The sequence below is a fragment of the Cyprinodon variegatus genome, unplaced genomic scaffold (genome assembly GCF_000732505.1).
Source record: "Cyprinodon variegatus isolate N-32 unplaced genomic scaffold, C_variegatus-1.0 Scaffold1, whole genome shotgun sequence".
Lineage (NCBI taxonomy): Eukaryota > Metazoa > Chordata > Actinopteri > Cyprinodontiformes > Cyprinodontidae > Cyprinodon > Cyprinodon variegatus.
The window spans coordinates 70,569-80,880 of NW_015150454.1; positions in this window are offsets into that span (position 1 = coordinate 70,569).

The following is a 10,312-nucleotide window of genomic DNA, read 5'->3' on the forward strand; positions in this document are numbered from 1 at the left end:
AGTATAGTATAGTGTTGTATAGTATAGCATAGTCTAATCTAGTATAGTGTAGTATAATATAGTAAATAACAGCATAGCATAGTATGGCATTGCAAAGTATATTATAGAATTGTGTAGTATAAATAGTATACTATAGATTAGCATAGCTTAGTGTAGTGTGGTCTAATCTAGTACAGTAAAGTATAGTATAGTACTGTATAGTAAGATATAGCTCAGTATAGCATGGCTTAGCATAGCACATCATAGTATAGTGTAGTATAGTATAGCATACTATAGCACTGCACAGTATAGTTTAGTATAGCATAGCATAGTATAGCATAGCATAGTATAGTATAGTATAGTACAGTACAGTACAGTACAGTACAGTACAGTACAGTACAGTACAGCATAGTAGAGTATAGTATAGTATAGTATAGTAAAGTATAGTATAGTATAGTATAGTATAGTATAGTATAGTATAGCATAGCATAGCATAGCATAGCATAGGATACCATAGCAAAACACAGTATAAAATAGTATAGTATAGTATAGCATAGCATAGCATAGGATAGGATAGCAAAACACAGTATAGAATAGTGTAGTATAGTATAGCACTGCACAGTATAGTATAGCGTAGAATAGTACAGAACAGTACAGCACAGTGTAGTATAGTATACCATAACATCGCATAGTATAGTATAGTATAGTATAGTATAGTATAGTATAGTATAGTATAGTATAGTATAGTATTGTATTGTATAGTATAGTATAGTATAGTATTGTATTGTATAGTATAGAAAACTATAATATAGTATAGTATTGCATAGTGTAGTAATCTATATGGTAGAAAGTCAGTTGGCTCATGTTCAGCTGTCTCTTTGTGAACAAATAAGAAAAAAAAAAAACTTTTATACATTTTTCCTGGAAAGTGTTCATCTTAGATTGATGCAGATGTTAATGCTGGACTGCCATGTTACTGATTTATCATAATGGGCCCTCACCCATATAAAAAAATCCTATTTAAATGGTTATTCAATTTCTTAACAGAAAAAACATATATTTCATAGAACGGAAGAAAAATAATGCTCTTTCAGATAAAGGGCAATGCTTTACATAAAAGTTTTCTTATTCACCCACACAGAAAATACTCATCAATGTGTAAAAAACAGACACACACAACACACACACACACACACAGAAACTACCCACACGGCATGAACAAAGCTATCACCTCCCACCCACAAGCCTGGAAAATATTAACCTTTTCATCTCTACTCACTTCTCCGTCTAACTTCATGCCCCACGTTCACATGCCCTCACCCTGCACACTCTGAGGCAGAGTGTGAGCACAAAGATCCATGCATGCAAACAAGAAACAGACAGAGAGACACATGCAGCTAGCTGCAGATATCTCAGAGGAACTTCAGAGAATTCAAGGAGTGGGGAGACATTTTGTTAAAGAGGACCAAACTGCAGGAAATGAGAATCATTGGCCCTCCCTTGTGACTGGATTAACAAGCTGTGCCTGAAATCAGTTGGAGGAAGAAAGAAAGAAAACAGAGAAAGTTCGCTGGAGAAGGAAATGTTTGAGTTGTCTATAAATAGAATAGGCCCGTGTTTGAAATGATACTGAAAGGCGTGCAGTCATTTATTATTCAGCTCATATTGCTCCATGTTTATCACAGAGAGGAGAAGAGACTTGACAACCATGTTTTTTTAATCCAAACTGCTATTCTGACATCAGTTGGCTAAATACTGAAGATAGGAAACAGTATACAGTAATGAAGCTACATGCAGTGTTTTAGTGAAACATTCCATGCTTTCTCGCTTCTGCAACCTTTTAAAACCCATGCTGTGAATGAAATTCTTAAAGCCACAACATATTTCCTGTAACACCAATCAGTGGTTTATTGTCACAGATATACCCTTAGATAATCTGATCGGTGCAGTATTTGAGCGCAGGCAGTCAAAAGACATGCATTACATCTAACCTCTTGGTTCTTTGTGAACCTTTCGGCTTACGGCTATTATCAGAGGTCGGTGCTGTGTTTATGAGCAAAGCATTTAAGAAAGCAAACAATGTATGCCGAGCATCTAGTCAAGAAGAAGCCCCCTTTCTTTCTTGCACTGACAAGATGCACGGGGCCTCATTCATAATTCAGACGCATCGCAGCGATATGCAGGGGAGGGGGGTCTGTCTGCATTACGCCTGCGTTGCCTCCATGTTGCATCACCCTCCCGGGAGGTTCAGGGTTTTTTTTTGCTTTTTTTTTTGAGAGAGAGTTTAATATGCTCCCTATCAGTTGTGCCTTGGCTGTGGTCTAATTTCAGCCACAGATAAGAGCCTTTATTTGTCACCCTGCTCCTTGGGTTAGTCACGTAGCCCAGGAGTGCCTACAAAGGCTAACATCCTGAAAGGAGCACTGCCTGGTCAGGATGCAGGCCTGTCTATATGTTTCTTGCCTAGAAAGTGTCCAGTATCCTGTAAGAACCCTTGGTGCCAACTACACGGTCTCACAAACACACAAAAGCTCTCTTTTCACACAAAGAGAGCAGCATGTGCCCATTATACACACACACACACACACACACAGCTGTTTGCTGGTCTGTCTGACCCAGTTTATATCTGAAGGCCTTCCTAATGGTAGGAGCAAGCATGGTTTCTAGATCTGATTTGTATTTCTCCCCTGTCACTGGCAGATGGCACCAAAGGTGAGAGATTTTCTCCTTTCTATTTTTTTCTATTTCTTTGCATACAGGCTAATATTGCAAGTTCACTTGAAGCCAAAATCAATCTGTTTCATAACAGTCAATGCTTTCTCAGTCCCAATACACAACACAGAAGTTACGATGTACATAGGGGAGGTTTGCATGAATGCAAAGGGGTGGAGAGCATGGTGTTCTGAACTGCAGCATGTGGTTTACACCCTCTGCTCTTGCACTATTCATGCTTAATAGGAAGGAAGTGATGAATCACGCTCACTTATTTGTGGTAGTAGTGAGCATTCAAGTACAGATATGTCCTCTTTCTTGTCTCCGTTTTACACTCGAATGCACATACTTTCTCTCCCTCCCTCTAACCCTGTCTCTCGAAATCACAGAGGAAACGAACAGACATAAAAACTCAGTGTTTTCTCATTTTCTTTTTAATCGAAATGTCTATAATGGTTGAAGTCCTTGAGAGAATTGATTTCAGGAAGTTTTTTATGTCTGTGACTTTGCATCAGTCATCACTAATGTCATTTGGTCCATTAAATCTGGACAAATCTGGAACTCAGAGTTTGGTTTTCTGTTTGGTCTTAAATGTTCTGCAATTCACACAATAATTCCAGGTTGCAGGAATGCATTTAAAAAGAGACCTCTTATCCTCATTCTAAATGCTATTATGCTCACTCATGCCTCATACTGTATAGGTAGTTGTGGGCATATGGCCTTTTATATGTCGACAGGAAACACCAGGGTGTGTGCTCTCTTTCTTTCTTTGTCTTCTTCACTGCACGACACAAACCTGAACGTTATTTGAGGGTGTGGGGACATTTTCCATGTGGTTCAAGCGGTTTAGACTTGCAACTATGCTATAAAAATATGTGAAAATTAGCCAGATGTGCTTCACATGAAAACACAGAGATCTTTATATGTGTTTGTTTGTTGGGGGCATACTTTAAAGCTCCTGATTACTTAACTGGCACAGAATCAAAACAAATGCATTTTTCCTATTTGTCACTCTTAAATCTTTCTCATCATCAGACTATTCATTATGCCAGCCACAGATAAGCAGTAAATACACAAAACAGTTTTCAAATGATGATTGCATTGACTGAGTGCCTTATTAATTTTATTCTTGTAAGGTGTGCTAAGTGACATTGCAGAAATCCAGAACTGATCTCTTCCGGACTGGTTAAATAGAACCTCTCTGGTGACAAAAAATAGCTGGAAGGAATCACTGAGGATACAAGACATGAATAACATTCCCGGGAGCAGCCAGCTCTGCAGAATTACTCCAGGTGAGCACTGAAGAGTCATCCAGGAGATCAAAAAAGAACCAAGAAAATGACATAGAACACTGTTAGCCTCACATGGCTCTGTCCAGGTCAGAGTTCATCTGTCAAAAGGAGAGATACTTAGTGAAAATGTCCGCCTTAAGAAGGTAGTGAGGTCAAAACCACTGCTGCCTATGTAGAGCTAATGTGTCATGAGACAAAAATAGATATGTTTACAAAAAACACACACAGCATTTCACAAAAAGAACAGTATATTGACAATCAGACTGGGTTGTGTTAGTGTGGTGGTCTGGACCTGTGTTGGACAAGATGTTGGTGTAATTAATGGAATGAATTATGCTCCTAAAGGAAAATGTTCAGTAAAAGATGTGGGCTAGTGGCCTAGTCAAAGGCTGGACCTAAGATAGATAATCATGGTTGATCATACTAAAAGGTGAATGAAAACAGTTTTGCAAGGCTAGGCCAAACCCCATTCCTAGGGGATATCACTGACTCTTCAGCAGGTTCAACAAATGGTAGATGGCAAAACAAAGCAGTTAGGAAGGGATTATGCTATACACAGAACCAAGCTACTTTAAGTGGCTTCTCCCCTAATAATAATAAATCTTTTAAAATCTATACATTTGCATTAAATCCAAACATTGCCCATGGATCAGGTAGCGTTAGGTTCCCACCATTCCACAGTCTCAACTCGATCATAGTGTGTGCCGTCTTGTCAGCCATGATTATCCTTTGATCCTTATGACTCAAATCGGAAGAGTTTTTACCTGATTCTGGAGATCCAGCTGCTGGTTTAGGTACCAACTGGTCTGGATGAATAATAAGAAATCAGACAAAGTCTTCTAGAATACGCTTCAAGGTGTCTTCTTTGATTTGAACTTATAGATGTAAAGTGATGTTATTGCTAATTTTTCAATGTTGTGTTGAAACATAATAGGTAATGTATAACACCCTTTCAGCGCTAACTATTAAAATACTAAAAAACTAAGTAAATTTTTTGGTCAGAGAAATCTGTAAAGTGCAAAATATTTTTCAATCACTATATACACTAATGAATGAACACCGAGAGTTTAAATGCAAAGCTGTAGTTCAAACTGAATTCAGTTTTTTTTTCTGTCTCTTGCTTATATAATTTTGCTTGACACTGAGATCTTCTTTCTGACTCATCCCTCAGCTCTCAAGTGCATCATGATGAAGCCCCTTCAAGTTCCCTGCATTCTTTTCCAGTTCTGAATTTTACTTTCTTCAATAATCTACTTCTTTTAGCACAATCTTTTTTAGAGACACTCCGCTTTGTTTTTAAACAATATAATTATAAAAAATATAACCGCGGATGTGGGATAGTGATTCGCCTGCATGTTATGAATGCTGGCGTACCATAAATGATAAATTATGAACAGTTTAGTTAGTGTCTTCAAGTCTTTGCCCAAAGGAAGACTTTACTTGGATATAACCTAAAGGAATATCTTTTGAACAGCTCCAAATGACACAAAACGCTTATGGGTGAGTAGAACATGATATAATAACATAAAATCAAGGGCCCATTGTAAAAAAAAAAAAAAAAACAGTGTTCCCCTTTAACTCCCTGGTAGGTACAGGAAAATCTAACAATCTGAACTCACATGACAAATTCTATGCTTCATTGCTACAAAAAATCATCAAAAAAAATTTAAAATAGACAAAAATAACTCAAAGAAATACTAAAGGTAATTAACAAATGACAATTCTGATGGACAATATTGAGGAATCATGGCCCACTCTTCTTTGCAAAACTGCCATAATTTCATTATTTTTCTAGTTGTGGGATGGTACAATATGTTGCATGCTGTGATCTTTTAGCATACTTGATGACATCCGTCAAAAACTGAAATTTGCGTTTACACAGGTCATTTTTTATGCAATATTAACATGTATTTGAAACTGGTACTGCCATGTAAATGAGCACATATTTCATCACAGCACCTGAATTGCTTTGGTCTCAGATAAATGATCCCAATGATGTAAGTTATCTCATCTTATTCCTTTTTGTTTCCTTTTATTTTGGGATTAGTTTTTAAAATAACAGCAGTGTCATTTTTCACTCATGGTGTAAATAACCAGGATTTTTTTTTCAAACCACAAAACCTTTTAGCTATGCAGTAGACCTTGTACGTATCCTGAGGTGGATGCCAGTGAAACCGACATAAGCCGGTGCGTTTATCTGCTATTGTCTGTGGCTGAGAGTATTTTCCACAGTGTGTGTGTGTTTAGATGCAGTAAAGCCATTCATGCCATGGATGTAGATCATGTGTGCTTGCTGTGTATGTTCTCAGTTGATGGCTGCTATCAATGTTTGTTTGGGGTAAAATCCGTCGTCTCTGAGGGTGTTAGCGGGGGTCATCTAAACCGGATCTGCAACAGAATCACTTGAGAGGCAGAGCCGTAATCTGTAGCTGGCTTTGTGCTCTCAGATTAAAGTGATGTTTTGAACCTTTCTCGCGGCTACAATATGCTTCTGCCTCTCATCCCTGCCACTCAGTTCTTATGTGTGACAGCAAATCCAGCAGGCTGGGTTCAAGCAAAGGACACCAATTTAAGAAACGGGGAGCTTTAGCCCATTATCTGAGACGACACATGCACGTTCTATTCATCAATTAATTTGCCATCAGCGTGGTGTAGCTGTGGCGTATCTTCTCCAACTGTTTGAGGGGAAACATCTGTTAATCCTAATCCCCCTTCCCCCCATGGGATTCTGTCAAATCAGAGGACCTTTAAAAGGCTCTGGATGACTGGTTTCAGGGCTGGTTGAGTAGCTTGCTGACTGGCAGGCTCTAAATAGGAGGATGGAACACGCTTACCCACTGCTATGACTGACAGCCACTAGGCCTCCAGAAAGTATGTCGCTTGTTTGTACAAGCATGCACATACACACACCAGGAATGTCTACTGCTTCTCCACTGCCACCGTCCACCATAGAAAATAAAAAGCTGTACTGATAATAAGAAGGTTTGCAGGTATTTTAGCGCATAAAGTCCTTTGAAACCGATTTAAGAAAATGTTACTATTAACAGCTTGAGATGAAGATTATGCAAGAAAAAAAAAATTCTAAATTCTACTTCACTCATGAGTTTATTCAACTCCAAATGGATAAAATAAATATAATATCAGCAAAAGATAACTAGATTAAATTATAATGTCACTTTCAAAGCATAATTTAATTTAAACTAGGTGAAAAAATTCCATTTAAACCTTTCTGGGTCCATTTTAAATTAAAGTTGCCTTCTACACCCAGAGATTTGCTGAGTCACCCTTGTTAGTAAAAACTATTATTAAGCTTCTGCGTTTTTTGATTATGTGTATTTTAAATCATTTGTGTAACATTTTGATCCAGTATTCCTTGTATGATTGTTTTAATTCAGACACATCATGCGGTTAAGAGCACAAAGAGCCTGTTATTGTTAAGTCATAGCACCTCATTTTAAACTAAAGCTAAGCCTTGATCTCACTCCAAAACCCTTTATTCATTTTGCATTTTGGTCTTTTAAGCCATAAAAAAATTGCTTGATGGTTTGTTTTAGATCATTTTTGCTGCATAATCAAAGTGTGGTTCAGCTTAAGGTAACTGTAGACTAGGATGTTATTGCTGCCATATTCCACACGGTGACAATTTTTCCACATGTACCATGATGCACCGCTTCCAAATGTATACTGTTGTAACCGTCCAGTGGACTTTCTGCAAACGAATGGGAATCCTAAATTTGAAAAGATGACTCATGATCTGCTGGACTCCATTTTCCTCATAAAGATAATATTCATAGATTATTTGTCCTAGATTTTCTATTCACATTAATGATTCTGATCAACACACCAGTCATTAGAAATGAATAAATCAGTGAGTAGAAAGAAAGATACACAACACATTTATATAGTGGAGGATTTTTGCGAATTTCTGAAAAGACCTGCTCCCGAGAGGGAACGCCTATTAAACACGTGCGAGCAGTGTTGGGCACGTTACTTTGAAAAAGTAATTAGTTATAGTTACTTCTTTCAAAAAGTAACTGAGTTAGTAACTGAGTTACTCCACAATAAAAGTAACTAGTTACTAGTAAAAGTAACTATTGCGTTACTTTTGCGTTTCTCGCGCCCATAACCCTCACCATCCGGCCCCCACCTTCTCGCCGTGTGTTTCAAAAGCCAGCTGAATAGAGCGGACTATCTATCTATCTATCTATCTATCTATCTATCTATCTATCTATCTATCTATCTATCTATCTATCTATCTATCTATCTATCTATCTATCTTTCTCCATATAGGCTAACAATTGATCGTTCACCCTCTCCGTAGTTCCCCTGTGGTACGAGCCTTTAGCGAGCATGAGCGTTTCCTGTCGCTTGCACGGTGAATCTTGCCTCCTGCGCTGTGCGGAGATGCCGGGGAAACCATATCTGATGGGGAAACGCAGCTCGACGTAACACCAGCATTTCCATCTCTCTGTGTGTGCTGTACGTTAACACCTGTAACAGCCAATCTCATCCTCCCCTCTCTCATGACAAGGCGCGCACGAGTCCTATCATAAAAAAAGGTTCATTGTGCGACCTGAGTAACATGCAGTAACGTGGTGTCGGCAATGGTAACTGCGTTATAGTTACAGTCAAAGTAATTAGTTAGATTACTCGTTACTAAAAAAAGGTAACGGCGTTAGTAACGCCGTTACTCCCATCACTGCCTGCGAGTGGATGCATAAGCTTAAAATTTGCCTCTTGCATCGCCCATACAAGCTTACTTTCCAAAAGAAGATTTACGATTTCTCATAAGGCATAGACCAGTATCAGGTACTGTAGGCTAACAAACGACCCAAAATGACCCACATTCCTAATGGGCGGACCCGTTTGTGAAGTTCAATTTGCATTCTTTATAATCTAAAACAAGGATTCGTTTTGGTCCACCCTATAAAGCCTCAAACTCAACACTAATTCAGACATTTTGAATTGAAAAAGCTTCCTGGAGAGGAATGTCTTCAGACTTAGAAACAAAGTCCAGTGGATTGTTCTTTAACAATTCGTGGATTTCCATTATTTCAGTATTACCACCGATGTTATGCTAAGAAATACCTGCCTGCCAAGAATTAGCTCCCCTCTGGCACGCTGATGAGAAAACATATTGAAATATGAACGAAAATGAAACTTTTAAACCTAATTTTAGGGGCTCCATGCATAAGAAATATGAAAACATTGAGAATATGCTTAAAAGTTCTGTTTTCGTTCGCATTTCAATCCATTTTCTCATCAGTGTGCGAGAGGGAATTAATTCTCGGCAGGCAGGTATTTCTGGCATAACAACGGTAAATGAAAATGGGGACTAGCACGTAGGATGGCCTTAGCATGGCATTCAGCAGAATGATTGACAATTAGTGGGACCACTTATTCTGATGATCCACCTGGAAAACGGACATCATCTACTATACCTTTAAATGTTTGCTGGTTCTTATGTTGGCTAATGTCATATCATTTTGTAACAATCTAGTAATCAACCCATGATTTGTTAATAATATATATAGTTAATAGTAGTGAAATACCAATCTATTTAACTTATTTCTGGTCTCAACTACTATTTTTTGAAACCCTTTGCAGTTAGAAATTACCTGATCTTTTGGAACAAAATGTGAAATCCTTTAGATAAAGTTTAATCAAACAAGGATCCTACTGATTTATATATTTAGAAGCAAACTAAACAGAAAGAGCAACAAAAAGGAGAAGTTCAGTACTTCTGCCTTTTACCTTCTATCTGGATAAACTGAACTCCCTGGTGTTAGGCCAATATCCTGTCTCACGCTCTCTGCAGCAAGAAAAAAATAAAAAAGGGTTGACACATTCCTTCTGTTTTAAATGAGAAGTGAAACTCATAAGCAATAAAAACCTGAAGTAAATTGTTCACCCAAGAACACTTAGGGGGTTTGTTTCTTCAGTCTTAATTGCTTCAGTACCAAATGGAAGCTAATGTTAAATAAAATCATTTCAACAATTTCTGGGTTTTCTAGCAAATTCTTGAATCACTGAGAGATTTTGCTTTTATTCACATCAGAAGATGTAAGGGTCTTTTTAATTCAAAAAGTTTTATGACATTAAGTTAATGTGAGAACATGTTCAGCTGCATCTAAGCACTGTGAGACTATTCTTAGATTAATTCCGAATTACTGAAGAAATAAAGATTAATAACTTATGTTTCTGTATCTTAAGCCTACTGCGGTCTCTGTTCACATTATTCAACATTAGAATATTACACATTATAATACATTATATTTGAAATACACTAACCAATAATCACATGGCAGCAATGTGGTGCATTTATTTAC